Source organism: Procambarus clarkii, chromosome 49 (assembly GCF_040958095.1).
Source record: "Procambarus clarkii isolate CNS0578487 chromosome 49, FALCON_Pclarkii_2.0, whole genome shotgun sequence".
In the NCBI taxonomy this organism is placed as follows: Eukaryota; Metazoa; Arthropoda; class Malacostraca; order Decapoda; family Cambaridae; genus Procambarus; species Procambarus clarkii.
Window position 1 is genome coordinate 9,506,563 of NC_091198.1, and position 18,418 is coordinate 9,524,980.

The 18,418-nt window shown below is 46.5% G+C and overlaps 1 protein-coding gene and 1 long non-coding RNA gene across 5 annotated transcripts in view; one reads left to right on the plus strand and one right to left on the minus strand.

Annotated features, from left to right (window-relative positions):
* LOC123752265 (dachshund homolog 2-like) overlaps positions 1-18,418 on the minus strand; it is a 212,954-nt gene that overhangs the window by 158,159 nt on the left and 36,377 nt on the right. The window lies entirely within an intron of this gene.
* LOC123763437 (uncharacterized) overlaps positions 1-18,418 on the plus strand; it is a 426,773-nt gene that overhangs the window by 45,671 nt on the left and 362,684 nt on the right. The window contains exon 2 of the long non-coding RNA XR_011222410.1: positions 15,308-15,353. This is a non-coding gene — a long non-coding RNA (uncharacterized lncRNA). The remainder of the gene's footprint in view (positions 1-15,307; positions 15,354-18,418) is intronic.

The following is an 18,418-nucleotide window of genomic DNA, read 5'->3' on the forward strand; positions in this document are numbered from 1 at the left end:
TTCATCATACAGATATAAATACGCTTCATAATGTGCTCTGTAATTCAGATCAGTTGTGTAGATCAATATATATATATATCTCTCAGGTTGGAGAATGATAAAGTAATCCGAGGCATTGTTATCTGAGCAGCAAGTTTGTAAATAGGTTCATTAAGAACACGTAGGCTAACTTATGATAGGTTGCCCCCCCCCCCTGCATACCAGCCTGTCGCAACCTGTCTTCTTACGAACAACCCTTTTTGTTCGTACATACGGATAAAAATTTTCGTACTCGAAAATGGAAGCGGGTGGCGAAAGTGACGAATTGTCCCGTTTTCTGTTTTGGGTCCTCTGGTTAGGTTAGGAAGATAAAGGGACTGTGGTAGAAGGTTAGACACTTTGCACTTGAATCTGTAAGTGGAGGAAGAGCCACCAGCATGGTCCCTCCCCCCCCCCTCCCCCTCTCCTTTGAGCAATCTTGCAATTAAATCGTGGTGAACCCCCTCCCCTCCCCTCCCCCACTATACCCTTCCAACAAGCGTTCGATCCCCAGGGAGTGTCCCCCATTGCCCGCCCCCCTTCTCCACCTTCTTCTACTGTGTCACTGTCTTATTTTTACCTGCTGGGGCTATGTATCCTGCTGGGGCTATGTATCCTGTGTCTTCAGGTATTCCCTGTCCCTTCTCCCCCACCGTGTTGAGACAGCGTATCTCCCCTCTTCTCCCCAACCCGTGTGAGACAGGTGGACTCTGCCCCTACACCTGTATTTGACCATTTATTCCTGTCTACTGCTGAGCCCCCCTTTGAGCACCTCCAAAGGATACCTAATCAACCAGGCTGTGATTCATACGTCAGGCTGCGAGCAGTCGCGTCAAGCAGCCTGGTTGACTAGTCCAGCAATAAGACCTGGTTGACGACCGGGCCGCTGGGGACGCTAAGCCCCGGAAAAACTCCAAGATTTGGAGGCTTTCCCGCGTATGATTCTCCAAAGCCTTAACCCATCACGGGAGACATCTCCCGTCACGCAGGGTGTAGTCGCACCTCCACAGATCTCCAGTATCATCTATTGATACTGGAAATGGCTCAAAAGGGCCACCACTTATGGGCTATTCATGCCCGTGCCACCTTTTGGGTGGCTTAATCTTCTCTCTCACTCTCTTAATCCATAATAACGAAGCCTCGGTTAGGTGTCGGTCTGGAGACCTATCGACATATCAACATATAGTTCTGAATATCTTGAGCTCACATACACGGAGAAACGGGATTCATCTTTCATCTTATCTCAAGACGACACCCATCTCGCCCCCACATCGAAATCCTTCCCCGAAAATTTTGTTTGTTTGTTTTTAATGCAGCTGCTACTTGGGACTAAATGTTCCAAGTAGCACGGGCTATGGTGAACCCGTGAAGTGCGAGTATAGTAGCCGTAGTGTGCGATGGATGAGCTGATGAGTTAACTCACCACACACACACTTGTTGAGTGTGATGAGTTAATGGGGGGTGGGTGAGGGTTAGTTCCATACATATGTGTCTGGGGGTAGTGTATTGGACGGACGGACGGACACACACACACACACACACACACACACACACACACACACACACACACACACACACACACACACACACACACACACACACACACACACACACTCTCTCTCACATAACTTCTCCCCCTCAAAACAGCAGCCCTCCCTTCACACCTCCCCCCCACCTCACATCCCCCCCCCTCATCCCCGCCATCCTCGCCCCCCCCTTCCCGTGGCATTACCTCCCCCCCCCCCTTCATGTCTCCCTCCCAACATCGGCCTCCAATATGGACTAAGGAGAAACTCCTTATAAAAGGCGGATATTGAGAGGGAAATGTACTTTACTGTGGTGAGAGAGACGACTGTGTATAGGGGTGTGTGGGGGGCCTGGATGACTGTCCTAAGCTGCCCCCCCCCCTCTCTCCCGTCTCGCCCCCCCCTCTCCCTCCTGTCTCGTCCCCCTCCCTCCCCCCCGTCTCTCACTCCCGTCTCGCATTCTGAGGTTTCATTTTGCAGTAACTTGCAGAGTGTGTACACCATAATCTGTGCATCCTGTCAACAATCATCCTCACCCCCTCCCTCCCTCATTAACCCCCCCCTCCCCCCCACCACCCTACATTTCTCAACAATCGTCTTCATCACCTCCCGCCTAACCCCTCCCTACCCCCCCTAACCCCCCTTCCCTATCCCCCTCCGTCTCCACCACACGTTTCCTGGATCGGCCATTAGAGCGGGTTGATCAACTCCATTTTTAATCTCACCGCTCAAATCTCTCGTTTCTTTTTGTTTACTTCAGTCGACTCTATCTCTTGTGTCTTGTCTCCTCCACCCTCTCTTCACCGTCCCTCAACCTACCTCCCTATCCATGTACTATTCCCCCCCCCCTTCCCCAACACTTTCTCTCTATCCCCAACCCATCTCCCAGATCACTCACAAACTCATATTCTCAAGGTCTCATCCTATGGATAGTTGTGGAGAGGGGGAGAGGTTTGCTCAAGCACGCGAGATGGAGAAGGGAGGAGGGAGGGGAAGAGGGGGGGGGCAAGCACGCAGGGGAGGGAGGGGGTGTGGGGTTGGGGGGGGGGAGGTAAGGAGAGGCATTGTCTTGGGGGGGGGGGTAAGGGAGGGGAGGGGGGAATAAAATATTGCAACAATTACTTAATGTTCATAACTACTCTTGCAATCTAAGTCATCATCAGTGAACCCAGGAGCGGCTTGTGCCTTTCTGCCTCGCTTCCCCCCCCATCCCCTCCTCTTCCCCACCCCCCCTCTCACCTCATGCAACCCATAATCCTTTATCATGGGGCTTTTCACCCCCTCCAACCCCCATCCCCCCTACCCCCAACCGCCTCTTTACCATGGGGGGGTTCTTGCCTCCCTCCGCGGGCGTCATCTCAGCCAATCATCAAGCACTAATAAGGGACATCAACAGTGACCTTGGACGCGGATCATATTAAAAACAAAACACACAAAAAAAGGTGGAGGAGAATAACGAGGGGTGAGCGATAGTGAAGGTCTCTTAGGCCATGACTTGTGTGTGGTGGGGGGGCGTCAACCTCTGCCCCCCACCACACACTGTCTCTCCCCCCCCCCTGCCCCCTGCCCCTCAACCTCCCCCCCTGCCTCTCACCCTCCCCCCTGCCTCTCACCCTCCCCAATGCCTCTCACCCCCAACCCCTCGTTCCAGTGACCTTAACCCTCCCTCTCTCTCTCTCTCTCTCTCTCTCTCTCTCTCTCTCTCTCTCTCTCTCTCTCTCTCTCTCTCTCTCTCTCTCTCTCTCTCTCTCTCTCTCTCTCTCTCTCCTCACAAGCCTCAACCATTCCTCTCGTCTCCCCCTTCCTGCGACCCCTTCTTCCATCCCCCCCTCCTCTTAAGTCTCTACCTCCCCTCTCATCCGCTTCTTCTAGAGTCTTCCCCAACACTCCTCCGCCTCCCCCTCCCTCCTCACCTGCGTCCCCCCCCCCAGCGCCCCTCTTCCCCCTTCACCTGCTCCCCCTCCCATCTCTCCCCACTTTTCCTCTATCACCCCCTTCTCGTCCCCCCCCCCCCTCCCCTCTCGAACACCCCACCTTTCCCTTGTCGAACCCTTTCTTCCTCTACCTCCCCTTCCTCTGCCTCCCCTTCCTCTGCCTCCCCTCTCCTGTTCCTTCCAGAGCCCCCCCCCCACCTACTTCTTCCCCCCCCCTCCCACCTACTTCTTCCCCCCCCCCACACCCCATGAATTTCTTTTTTGGAGTGTATCACTATTTTGACCCATAATTTGTTGTTGCTGATTTGTCATTACTTTCCAAAGCTTTGATTTTTTTTTTTGGGGGGGGGGGTGGGTGGAGGGGGGAAGGGGATGGGGGGATCGGGAAAGGGGGGGGGGCTCGTTGGTGATTTTACCTATAAGTTTTCGCTTCTTTTCGTAGAGTTTAGCAGGGCCTATAATAATTTATAATTATTTACATTATTTTTAGTATTATATATATATTAATAAAACACTAAGAAATGTATTGGAAAATGTTAATCTGTAAAAAAATCTTGAGTATATATTTTTTATCAATAGAAGGCTCGTAGTTCAGTGAGTGGATGAATTTAAGAAATTTGATTAAAAGTTAAGTTGTCAAGTTTGTAAGGAAGCAAGTTTTAAAAATGTATTTTTAATTCTTAAAATAAAATTGTAACTACAAAGAAAGTCTCCCAGTTCTTATTCCAGGTTATGTCTCTTAGGAGTCTGTCTGTCTGTCTGTCTGTCTGTCTGTCTGTCTGTCTGTCTGTCTGTCTGTTTCTCTCTCTCTCTCTCTCTCTCTCTCTCTCTCTCTCTCTCTCTCTCTCTCTCTCTCTCTCTCTCTCTCTCTCTCTTTCACTCACTCACTCACTCACTCACTCACTCACTCACTCACATAGTGTTCCTTCCTTCACCACTGTCTCAAGTCCTCAGGTAGTCAGATAACTACCATAGAGCACTTAACAAGAGGGAGGGTGGGGTGTGGGTGTGTGTGTGGGGGGGGGGGGCAATTGAAGCTAAACTACGCCCCAATTAAAATCAAGTATTCACGGTTCCTCACGATATTTAAATGTGATTCAGCGAGCGGACGATACGAGTAGAATACAAAATTTTGTACCCGCGTTATTACGTAGTACTCAGTTTGTGTACTGGTGTACTCTGGCACATACAGCGGTTGTGTGTTTGTGCGCGAGGTTGTGCTTGTGCATGCCCTCGCCGATGCTTGAAGACCTTCAGAAGCTGACCATTTAAGACCATCAGAAGCTGACCATTTAAGACCATCTAAGACCTTCAGAAGCTGATGGACCATCAGAAGCTGACCATTTAAGACCATCAGAAGCTGACCATTTAAGACCATCAGAGGACCTTCAGAAGCTGATGGACCATCAGAAGCTGACCATTTAAGACCATCAGAAGCTGACCATTTAAGACCATCTAAGACCTTCAGAAGCTGATGGACCATCAGAAACCAACGTCTCCAGACCTTAAGTGTTGGTGACCAAAAGGATTTGATAAGGAGGATAGTAAGGGGGGGATGGGGAATAGAAATACAGGAAATGTGGGATAGGGGATTGAGTGAGATGTAAATAAAGTTCCCTTGAATGAAGCGACGTATACTCTGATTGCAGAGTATCCGCCACTTTACTTCTCTGATTGCAACCGTTGAAGCATCCATTGCATCCATGAAAGGGTTTCGGTTTCAAAATGGCCGCAATATTATGAACACAGGATATATATATATATATATATATATATATATATATATATATATATATATATATATATATATATATATATATGTTTCATTGAATATGACCGCATATTCTGTATTTATTATTTTCTGGTTTAGGGCTTCTATCCCTCTAACTATTTTCTTAGCATCAGGGCTTAATTGGAATAGGAGTTCTCCAAAACTCATTTTCGTACTTTTAAGGTGAAGAAAAGAAGTGATTTACTATAGAGTGTATTACACTTATTTGTATAATTTGCACGACGTTTCGAACCTCCATGGTTCATTCTCAAGTGAACAATCTTACAATACTAGTTGATTTTATACCCGCATTAGGTCAGGTGATAATACAATGAAGGTGAAAAACATGGGGGGATACCCCATGTTTTTCACCTTCATTGTATTATCACCTGACCTAATGCGGGTATAAAATCAACTAGTATTGTAAGATCTGTTCACTTGAGAATGAACCATGGAGGTTCGAAACGTCGTGCAAATTATACAAATAAGTGTAATACACTCTATAGTAAATCACTTCTTTTCTTCACCTTAAAAGTACGAAAATGAGTTTTGGAGAACTCCTATTCCAATTAAGCCCTGATGCTAAGAAAATAGTTAGAGGGATAGAAGCCCTAAACCAGAAAATAATAAATACAGAATATGCGGTCATATTCAATGAAACATGTTTGAAAGAAAACCTGCTGCCAGTATACACCAATATATATATATATATATATATATATATATATATATATATATATATATATATATATATATATATATATATATATATACATATATATATGTCGTACCTAGTAGCCAGAACGCACTTCTCAGCCTAATATGCAAGGCCTGATTTGCCTAATAAGCCAAGTTTTCATGAATTAATTGTTTTTCGACTACCTAACCTACCTAACCTAACCTAACTTTTTCGGCTACCTAACCTAACCTATAAAGATAGGTTAGGTTAGGTGGGGTTGGTTAGGTTCGGTCATATATCTAAGTTAATTTTAACTCGAATAAAAAAAAATGACCTCATACATAATGAAATGGGTAGGTTTATCATTTCATAAGAAAAAAATTTAAGAAAATATATTAATTCAGGAAAACTTGGCTTATTAGGCAAATCGGGCCTTGCATAGTAGGCAGAGAAGTGCGTTCTGGCTACTAGGTACGACATACACACACACATATATATATATATATATATATATATATATATATATATATATATATATATATATATATATATATATATATATATATATATATATATATATATATATAAACATTCGCCCCTAATTTTACTAATTCAACGATGTTAATACTAACAATGACGTAACATTTAAACAAATCTATTGACGCTTATTTTTTTTTTAAGGTTGGCTGTTTTTTGTGTGTGCCCGTTTTGTAAAATTATTTACCCATATAGACAGACAGACAGACACAATGAGAGAGAGAGAGAGAGAGAGAGAGAGAGAGAGAGAGAGAGAGAGAGAGAGAGAGAGAGAGAGAGAGAGAGGGGGGGGGTGGTTGAGTGGTTGGGAAAAGGGGGGGGGGAGGGAAAGGAACGACGGAAGAGGAGGGTGGTGGTGGTGATGGTGGTAGTGGTGATGACAGAGATGGTTGCCTGTGGTTAAGGTGGAAAATGAGGTGATGAGCTGTAGTGTACTGGATAAGATTTCATGAACAGTTAGTTTAGCTGCCTCGTTTCCCACTCGTGGCCTAACCTAAACCAACCAACCTAACCAAACATGCCCGAGCAAACACTCGCTTTTATGGACGGGTTGAACATGTTAGCACTGACGAAGGACGCGTTTGGTTCGGCAAGTCAAATTAGGTTAATCAATTTGGTTGATTGGCTAATTTAGGTTAATAGGCTCGGTTAGGGTAGATCAATTTAGGTAAATAGGTCAGGTTGGTTAGGTAAATTTAGATCAATTAGGTTGTGTTGATAGGTCAATTTTGGTTAGATGACGTTCTAGGGGGGGGGGGGGGGGGACTCGAGAATATGGCGACTCGAACCAAAACCGGGAAATTTTTGGGTAAATTATAGACTGCAGAAATGATTGTGGAGCCTAAAGCACCCACAACGTTTTTGGCAAGTCTCAAGAAAATAGTTAAGGACTCCACAACACATCTATAATTTATGATAAAATATGCAATGAAATTAATTTTTTCAGTTACACAGCTCCACTACATCTCCCCCCCCCCTCAACTCCACTACACTCCCCCCCTCAACTCCACTACACTCCCCCCCCCTCAACTCCGCAACACTCACCCCCCCTCAACTCCGCAACACTCACCCCCTCAACTCCGCAACACTCACCCCCTCAACTCCGCAACACTCACCCCCTCAATTCCACAACACTCACCCCCTCAACTCCACTACACTCCCCCCCCCCCTGCATCTTCACTACATTATAGACACAGGTCTTGATATATAAGACCACTGTCTTGTCTAATAAGACCTCATTATATAAGGTCTTTATATATATATATATATATATATATATATATATATATATATATATATATATATATATATATATATATATATATATATATATATATATATATATATAATATGCAAACAAGTTTGAGTGGTCCCCAAGCATATATGCGACTGAAAACTCCACACCCCAGAAGTGACTCGAACCCAGGACAGGCAAGAGCACAGTGCAACTGATGTATAGTATAGGGCCCTTCTCTGGGCACGCAGGCTATAGTGTGAGGAGGTGGGAGGGGGGGTGTACGTCTTGAGGTGGGGATGCTGGGAAGGGGGGGTGGGGTATAGAGGATGTTGAAAGGGTAGAAGGGGTGCTGGAGAGGTATGTGGGGGGGGGGGTTGCTGGAAGGGGGAACAGTGGTGAGAACGGCTTCTGGAAGGGGGAGAAAGTGGGGGAGGGGGAGTGGGAGGGAAGCTTATGAAAGATGGACGAGAAATTAAACAGGGGGTTGAGTAGGAGAGGGCGAGGGATGGGAAGGAAGGACGGGGGGGGGGGGGCAGATGGAAGGGAGGAATGAGGGGGGGGGGAGGGGCGTGAGGTTGCAATCGTTGCTCATCATAGTTGCACATTATAATATCTTTCCTCTACATTCACTCTCTCTCCCCCCCCCCCATCAATACTATTCCCCTCCCTCCCCTACTCTCCCCTCCCCCCCCTCCTCTCCCCTCCCCCCCTCCCCCTCCTCCACACACACAACAATGTATACAGATAAATACACATACAACTATCCTGTATATCATACTTAATTTTTCCCAAACTCAGCTTCATCATATACGCTGAAACATCCTTAAATGAGCCACCTATAATTCTAACCAATTATATAGACCAAATGATGGGTTGAGCCAGATCGAGAGAGCGAGGGAGAGAGAGAGAGAGAGAGAGAGAGAGAGAGAGAGAGAGAGAGAGAGAGAGAGAGTGAGAGTGAGGGAGGGAGGAAGGGGGGGTGCCGGCAACCCACACATGGGGGGGGGGAGGGGGAGGGGGGGTAAAAGACGATCATTCCCCCCGGCTAATAACAGTTATCGGACAGTCTGTGTGTTCAATCCATTACCCCTTGCACAGGACTCAACATGACCATCCCCCCCCCCCACCCCTTTTCCCCCCTGCCTCCCTCTCCCCCCCTGCCTCCCTCTCCCCCCACCAATTCAACCCCCCCCCCCTACCCTTCAGAATTTCACTGGCAGCGTTCTCATAGCCCCCTCAATCCTCTGATCCCCCCTTCTTCCCCTTCCCCCCTGACCCCCCTCTTCCTCCCCTGACCCCCTGACCCCCTCCCCTCCTGACCCCACCTTCCTCCCCTTCCCCCTGACCCCATTTTCCTCCCCTTTTCCCCTGACCCCCCCTTCCTCCCCTGATCCCCCCTTCTCCCCCTTGCCCCCTGACCCCCCTTCCTCCCCTGCCCCCCCCTGACCCCCCTTTTCTCCCCCTTGTCCCCTGACCCCATCTTCCTCCCCTTCCCCACTGACCCCCCATTCCTCCCCTGACCCCCCCTTCCTCCCCTGCCCCCTGACCCCATCTTCTTCCCCCTGACCCTCCCCCCCCTAAAGCACTCGAGTAATTCCAGGGGCTGAGTGATGGAAATGTTGTACCATGACCAATGGGACGAGAGGCTGTTAGAGTGAAGGAAAACTCACAAGGGAGTCAGAACAGATTGAGTCACGGGGGGGGGGGGAGGGGGGGAAGGGGGAGAGGGGGTTGTTAACCCAGCGGTATTCTTATGGCTCGATGCAAAGGTTGTGTTTACGTCTTGTGGTGGTTGTTGGGGGGTGAGGGTAATTATCAGGTGGGTGTGTTAAGGCCGGCTCAAACTAGCTACCTGGATGTGTGATAGGAGGAGAGATGATTATAAGGAAAGAAGAGTTTCTTTCGATGATAAGGGGGGATCGAACGCCGACCTGCAAGAAGCGAAGCCGATTAATACGAGCAATACCAATAGTACCTGTTCTCGTGATAAAACACACACACACACACACACACACACACACATTAGATATTAGAAAGAACTTTTTTAGTGTCAGAGTGGTTGACAAATGGAATGCATTAGGGGGTGATGTGGTGGAGGCTGACTCCATACACAGTTTCAAGTGTAGATATGACAGAGCCCGATAGGCTCAGGAATCTGTACACCTGTTGATTGACGGTTGAGAGGCGGGACCAAAGAGCCAGAGCTCAACCCCCGCAAACACAACTAGGTGAGTACAACTAGGTGAGTACACACACACACACACACACACATACACACACACACACACACACACACACACACACACACACACACACACACACACACACACACACACACACACACACACGGAGCCCATGAGCTGGAGTACCATCCGCGCCAGCATATATGAGTACAGGTATATGTGAATATACTCACATAACCCACCTCCCCAGAGGGGCGGTGTTTCCCCACACCTCTCATATGAATGACCACTGTGGGTTTTAAAGCCTCCAAGACATAAAGCAATGTAAAGTGCCACTACAAATCACTATAACCTGTTGACACACACTGTGTAACCCTTCATATAGTCTAAGGCAGCTGTATAAATGTCCAGGTACCTTAGTATCACACAGCTGGCTCTTGACACTATGTAACCCTTCATATAGTCTAGGGCAGCTGTATAAATGTCCAGGTACCTTAGTATCACACAGCTGGCTCTTGACACACACTATGTAACCCTTCATATAGTCTAGGGCAGCTGTATAAATGTCCAGGTACCTTAGTATCACACAGCTGGCTCTTGACACTATGTAACCCTTCATATAGTCTAGGGCAGCTGTATAAATGTCCAGGTACCTTAGTATCACACAGCTGGCTCTTGACACACACTGTGTAACCCTTCATATAGTCTAGGGCAGCTGTATAAATGTCCAGGTACCTTAGTATCACACAGCTGGCTCTTGACACACACTGTGTAACCCTTCATATAGTCTAGGGCAGCTGTATAAATGTCCAGGTACCTTAGTATCACACAGCTGGCTCTTGACACACACTGTGTAACCCTTCATATAGTCTAGGGCAGCTGTATAAATGTCCAGGTACCTTAGTATCACACAGCTGGCTCTTGACACACACTATGTAACCCTTCATATAGTCTAGGGCAGCTGTATAAATGTCCAGGTACCTTAGTATCACACAGCTGGCTCTTGACACACACTGTGTAACCCTTCATATAGTCTAGGGCAGCTGTATAAATGTCCAGGTACCTTAGTATCACGCAGCTGGCTCTTGACACACACTATGTAACCCTTCATATAGTCTAGGGCAGCTGTATAAATGTCCAGGTACCTTAGTATCACGCAGCTGGCTCTTGACACACACTATGTAACCCTTCATATAGTCTAGGGCAGCTGTATAAATGTCCAGGTACCTTAGTATCACGCAGCTGGCTCTTGACACACACTATGTAACCCTTCATATAGTCTAGGGCAGCTGTATAAATGTCCAGGTACCTTAGTATCACGCAGCTGGCTCTTGACACACACTATGTAACCCTTCATATAGTCTAGGGCAGCTGTATAAATGTCCAGGTACCTTAGTATCACGCAGCTGGCTCTTGACACACACTATGTAACCCTTCATATAGTCTAGGGCAGCTGTAAGAATTCAGATATGCTTAAATATATTACAAAAAAACTACCTCGTGACGGCTTCAAGACGTTGTAAACTCCCAGTACATACTTTAAATAAATACTATTGAATTTGGACGAACCGGAAAAGGTTGTGTGTTGGTTGCAAAGACAACCTAACCTTCTCTAACCTAACCTAACCATCCCTAACCTAACCTTCCCTAACCTAACCTAACCTAACCTTCCCTAACCTAACCTTCCCTAAGCTAACCTAACCTTTCCTAAGCTAACCTAACCTTTCCTAAGCTAACCTAACCTTCCCTTCGTATGCCTAATACACGGCGGAGGAAGCTGTGGTGGTGACCGTAGTGGTGGAGGAAGCAGGGAACAAAGTCGGTGTATATAAGTGACAAAGGCTGGTGTTGTTGGCAGCAAGTCCCGGAATCAGTTGGCAACACCGGTGACAGTCACTGTGCGTGTGCGTGCGAGTGCGAGTGCGTGCGAGTAAGACTTAGGTCAGGTGTCGCACTAGGAAGGTTTGTGTAGAAACTGTAAGAATGCCCGAGGGCGATCTTCGTGTCCACTCAGTGTATGTGTAGTTAGTAGTGTAAGCATAAATGTGTGAATAAATGATTAAATATGCATAATATATGTTAAATATAAAGCAAATTATATATATATATATATATATATATATATATATATATATATATATATATATATATATATAATATACCCATGCAGGGGTTCGTATACATATACCTTTTAGGTGTATCTACACCCCTTGGGGGGGGGGGGGTATAGGAATCAAATAATCGGGGGTGTGGACCATGATCTCTGAACAATTTAAACAAAAACTCTTGTTAGATTAGAATTAACAATCACAGTTTAGCAACTGTATCTCGATATCATGTTTTGACTGGACAAAAACAATAGCAAAGACAAAAAAAACAATAACAAAATGTCACTAGCTGCAGAAGCTCGCTGCTGTATTTTAAATCACCTGAATTGCTACTGTATTTTAAAAAGAAGAATCCAAAAACTTTGATAAAATCCTTGAGATATTTTTAAGCTGTATTGTTCTTAAGAATCAACGTCTCAGTTTACACAAAGCTATTGATTTTTTTATATATATATAAAGTTATATTGTTACCTAAAAGAATGATGAGGAGGTGATGATTTTCAATACACTGGCGTAGAAATTATCATTAGATCATCAATTATCATCAAATTATCAATTATCATAGGGGGTATATTCGTAATCCAGCGCGGGTCTGTAAACGTAAGAATGTACCGCTGCTCCAGTATTTCTGTTCCAAGTTTGATCGGGTATATACTATATATTGTATATATTCCAAGGATGCTTAAAATGCTGAAACTCTGTGGACTCGGAAACCCCACACGCCTTCTATCAACATCATTGGGGGTCGTCATTGGGAGCCAACTCTCTTTAAACGGAGGCAATAGGGCCGACCCCGACCCACCTATGACAGTCCCCAAACCTCCCAACAGTCACCCTGCAAACTTGACACGCTTGTAAAACCAATAGGTGTTCATGGCGATACCAAAGCCACGCCCACACCGAAGCCCCGCCCACATCGAAGCCACGCCCACACCGAAGCCCCACCCACACCGAAGCCCCGCCCACGCCTGCTAACTAATATCTCCTTGTCAGAAAACAAACACCTGGAACTACCTTGACGGCTTTAATATAATATATAAATCATTAGCTACATGCTTGGGGCTCAGTAAGGGGGGGGGGGGGTCGAAGATTGGGGGGGGGGCAGGATTAGTTGACGGAGGGGTGTTGGAGGGGGGGGGGGGTTGTGTATGGGGAGTGGGGTGGGAGAGGGGGGGGGGGAAGGAACATTTAATTTGGCAGGTGTAATGGACAGCAATTAGGCCGGCGACTCCGTGACCAATGGCGGAGGCCATGACGCTCCTCTCCCACCACCAGCCATTATCAACTTCTTAAGACAGCTCCTACATAAATCTTCCGGGGACTCGACCGTATAAATCTCCCGGCGACCCGTCCGTCCTTGCTGGCTGCTGCTGCTGCTGCTGCTCCGGTACTCCCGGCCGGCCCGCCCCGGTACAGCCGGCCGGCCCAGCCAGGAGGAATACTGCCCCTTGGATTCCTCTTTAATCCACGTAACTTCCAGTACCGTTTGACCTTTATCCCCCGGATAAACTGTACCCCGGAGTATATCCACGGATAAACTGTACCCCGGAATATATCCCCCGGAGTATATCCAGGGATAAACTGTACCCCAGAGTATATCCAGGGATAAACTGTACCCCAGAGTATATCCACGGATAAACTGTACCCCGGAGAACCACTGCAGTCTGACCCTACACCCGGTCCATTCCACTGATACCTGTTGCTTCAGACTTGTGATCTATATACACTACAAAACTATAACTTAGATTGAGACCATTGTATGACCTAAATTGACGAAAACAAAACATAGAATTGTAAATTTTTTAAAAGTTTTCATTGTGGTGGTTAGCTGAGAGCAGAGCTCCTTGTAAGGAACGAGACACTATGTGGGCCTTCCCACAGGCCCACATATTACCTTAGTAATGTTATGTTATATGTTAATGTTTTATGTTGTAACACTACAGATCCACTGTTTAAGTGAACTTCCGATCAAATTTCTTTCATATCCCTGCAGGTAACATCCATAAAACTGCAGAGAATTGTAGAATGTTGCAGATGCACTTAGGCCACTTAAAACCTAACCTAACCTAACCTAACCTAACCTACCTAACCTTAAGCGGTGTGACGAATGCCTTCTGGAGTTCAACCTTTCCTAGAGAAAAGATGATCGTTCATATTCTTGTTTTGAGAAAATGCCAAAAAAATAAATAGAAGAATTAAATCCAAAGATGACTGCATTAGTTTACACCGAGACTGACTTGCCTCCTGATGTTAGTCGAAAAGATGGTTGCTAGACTTCAATCCGGACAAATGTAATAAGAATAAGAGCAGACAAGACTCTGAAGAGAATACAGAGGAGCAAAACGGGATACTAATCGGGTTAAACTTAGAAACCTTGGCGACGAGGTTTTGAAAACACTGTGTAACCTGTATATGTAAATACGTGCAACAGATGTGATGGTTAGGAGTTCGCTCATTAGAAAACGGAGGGGGCGTTAGAAAACGTTAGAAAGGTGGGGGCCAAGAGCTAACAGCTCGATCCTGTAGGCACACACACATAGTAAATATAAATAGTAAAATTACCCCCACACACACACTTAGGGTTAAGAATCTGTACACCAGTTTATTGACAGTTGAGAGGCGGGACCAACGAGCCGAAGTTCAACCCCTGCAAGCACAAGTAGGTGAGTACACACACACACACACACACACACACACACACACACACACACACACACACACACACACACACACACACACACACACACACACACACACACACGCGCACACACACACACACACACACACGCGCGCGCGCGCACACTCACACGCAGTGATGTGGTGGAGGCTGACTCCATACACAGTTTCAAATGTAGATATGATAGAGCCCAATAGACTCCAGAATCTGTACACCAGTTGATTGACAGTTGAGAGGCGGGACCAAAGAGCCGAAGCTCAACCCCCGCAAGCACCACTAGACGAGTACAAAGTGGATGAAGCGAGACAACACTGGTTTCAGTTGATTCTGAAACAGCTCCACTCTTAGTGTCTCAACTAGACCAATTAGCCAGGGGAGTAATTAAGATGTCGCGAGATAACTGTTTGCAGCATCTTGGAGTGATCAAGACCAGGTGATTGTTTACTCAAGTGATCAGTAACATAGCATATAGTCTAACAGGAAGGTTGAGCTCGAGGTGGTGTCGAGTGTTGGGGTAATTAAGGTGGTTGGTAATGATCATAATTGGAATTGCGGTGGTGGTGGTGGTGGTAAGTGGTTGATAGTGGTAGCTGAAGTGGTGGTGCGATTTTTATCATTTTCCTTTATTTTTTTTCAGGAATATTTCTACGCGAGCCCCGAGGCCTCTGACTGTCCCGCTTTGCGTAAGTAATTTCAGCATTATTTACGCGCTGGATGCGTACCTATAACTCGTATGTTTGCTTCCGTAAGCCCTATAACCAATGTGTTCTACAACATGCTGGCGAGGAGTCACAATAACGTGGCTGAAGTATGTTGACCAGACCACACACTAGAAGGTGAAGGGACGACGACGTTTCGGTTCGTCCTGGACCATTCTCAAGTCACAATCTGCTTGAGAATGGTCCAGGACGGACCGAAACGTCGTCGTCCCTTCACCTTCTAGTGTGTGGTCTGGTCAACATGTTCTACAACATCTTGCATGTTGGTATATCACAGTGACAGTCTGATGTGACTTATAATTAAGAGACTCAACCCCCCAAGACAAATCTGAACATGAACAATAGACGTTTCAGTACCTCTTGTACCATTGTCACATCGCGTTTTAAGCTAACACTGTATTAGTTCATTAGCTTGGACAACGTGCTCGCTCCATGCAAGTCAATGGTCCAAGCGACTGATGTACACCTGGAACGTACCTGAAGAGGGTTTCTGGAGTTCTTCTACTCCCCGAGCCCGCCCTGAGGGGGAGGACAGGATCGACTGTTCCTTCACTCTCTCCTCATAGTCCTATCCTTTCCTTCCGGTCCTTGCAAGTGATAAGTCATGTTGGGTCGCCAAGTTCTCCTCATAAATAATTAATCCTGTGAGTCTACTTCCGTTGCTCGAGGCAATCTGTGCAACATGTGCCTTTTCAAGTTGTTGTTATGGATTCAGCTACTCGGAACAAGTTCCAAGTAGCTCCGTGACTTACTCACCATACTCCGTTCCGGGGTATGGTGAGCCCGTGACTTACCTGGCACGGGAGCAGGGCAAGATGCACGGGCTATGGTTAGCCTCGTGGACGGGAGATGTCTCCGCCCCCTTTTTCAAGACAATTAGTGTCTCTTATAGTTTACCTGACCTTGTCTTAATTACCTTTTAATTAGTTGAATTCTTGTACGATTCCATGATTGTTATATTTGCGGTGATTGTGATGGTAGCGATTGTGGTGGAAGTGATTGGGGTGATGATAGTGATTGTGAGGGGTAGTGACTGTGGAGATGAGAGTGACTATGATGGTATCGATTGTGGTGGATGTGATTGGGGTGATGGTGGTGATTGTGAGGGGTGATTAGCGATGGTGATTGTGATGTGTAGCTGACAGCCGTGGCAGTGGTGATCATGTAGGTAACTGGTGGTGCCGATGTTGATCAGTGTCAATATTTTACTAATATAAACATCCCAGCCTAATTTGCATACACAATGTGTCATAATTTGCCTACGGATTTTTAGTTTGACATTTTTCACGGCTGGACACCTGTTCATTTCCAGCCGGAATGGCAGCTGTCTGAAGCAGCTGTAACGACTCGAGCTGCTGCTGCTGCTGAATCTCAAATGATCTCCCGAGTGTGTGGGGGGGGGGGGATGCTGGTGATTAAGATGCTGTGTAGTTCACAGGTGACCTACAGGACAGAGAAGCTGGAGGTGGTCATCAGATTAGCAGACTATAGACTGCAAACACAGCTGTCTACACATACGTTGTCATACATCAATCACACATATACACACACACGCCGTTCATGGCGACATCTTCAGCTATACATCCTCCCTCATACTCACGTATTCATCCTCACTCTCCTGTCCGGACCTCACATCTTTCCTCATCCCACATCTGGTCTCAGTTTAAAATCAGATCGTGGACCCCTTAGAGTGGACTTTACGGGTTATTCATGTCCGTGCCACCTCTTTGTGGTGGCTTAATCTTCAACAGTCAATAAATCCCAGAGTAGTTTTATGCACTGTGGCACCCTATCTAGATGGTGGGGCCTCTACGTATCCGCTAAAGTGCAGGATTACCCTTAGATAGTCATGCTCAAATTATTTACATTACAAATATAATTTAAAAATGGATTCGAATCCCAGACCTTTTCAGCGGGAGGTCGAGGAATTGTCCACTCTGCCAAGAGATCTCTCATGGACAAGCATGGGGGCCCCTAGAATTGTGGGGGGGGGGTAACTGCCCACTGTGCCAGTACGTTAAGATGGCACTAGTGGCACCACCACCAGTTGTTTGATCATAAAAAACATTGAGCCCACCGTCGGGTTGTTCTGTGTTCAGAAGTACTCGTTCTTGTTTCCAAGCCTATGACGGTCACATACCACCCATGTGTCATCTTTTTAAGCCTATGACGGTCATATACCACCCATGTGTCATCTTTCCAAGCCTATGACGGTCACATACCACCCATGTCATCTTTTTAAGCCTATGACGGTCACATAACACTCGTGTGTCATCTTTTTAAGCCTATGACGGTCACATAACACTCGTGTGTCATCTTTTTAAGCCTATGACGGTCATATATAACTCATGTGTCATCTTTTTAAGCCTATGACGGTCATATACCACCCATGTGTCATCTTTTCAAGCCTATGACGGTCACATACCACTCATGTGTCATCTTTTTAAGCCTATGACGGTCACATACCACTCATGTGTCATCTTTTTAAGCCTATGACGGTCACATACCACCCATGTGTCATCTTTTTAAGCCTATGACGGTCACATACCACTCATGTGTCATCTTTTTAAGCCTATGACGGTCACATACCACTCATGTGTCATCTTTTTAAGCCTATGACGGTCACATACCACTCATGTGTCATCTTTTTAAGCCTATGACGGTCACATATCACTCATGTGTCATCTTTTTAAGCCTATGACGGTCACATACCACCCATGTGTCATGTTGAAATTTGGGTGCCGCTAGCCCCGTGCGTCAGGCGTCCAGATATAATATCTCTCGTAGATATAGCTATAATTTAATATTGAAAAGATATTCGTGTATAGAAGGAGGGCGAGATAATCCCCCCGAGTCTCCTAGAACGGTCGTTAGTAATTGGGTGGTTGGGACGCTATAGCACACGACGCAACATCACGCCTGCGCCCCCTCCCCCCTCCTAACCCTCATTACTCCCCCTCCCCCCCCCCTCCCAACCCTCTTTTCTCCCCCCCCCCCCCTCCCAACCCCGCTCTTGGATGGATCCTCGT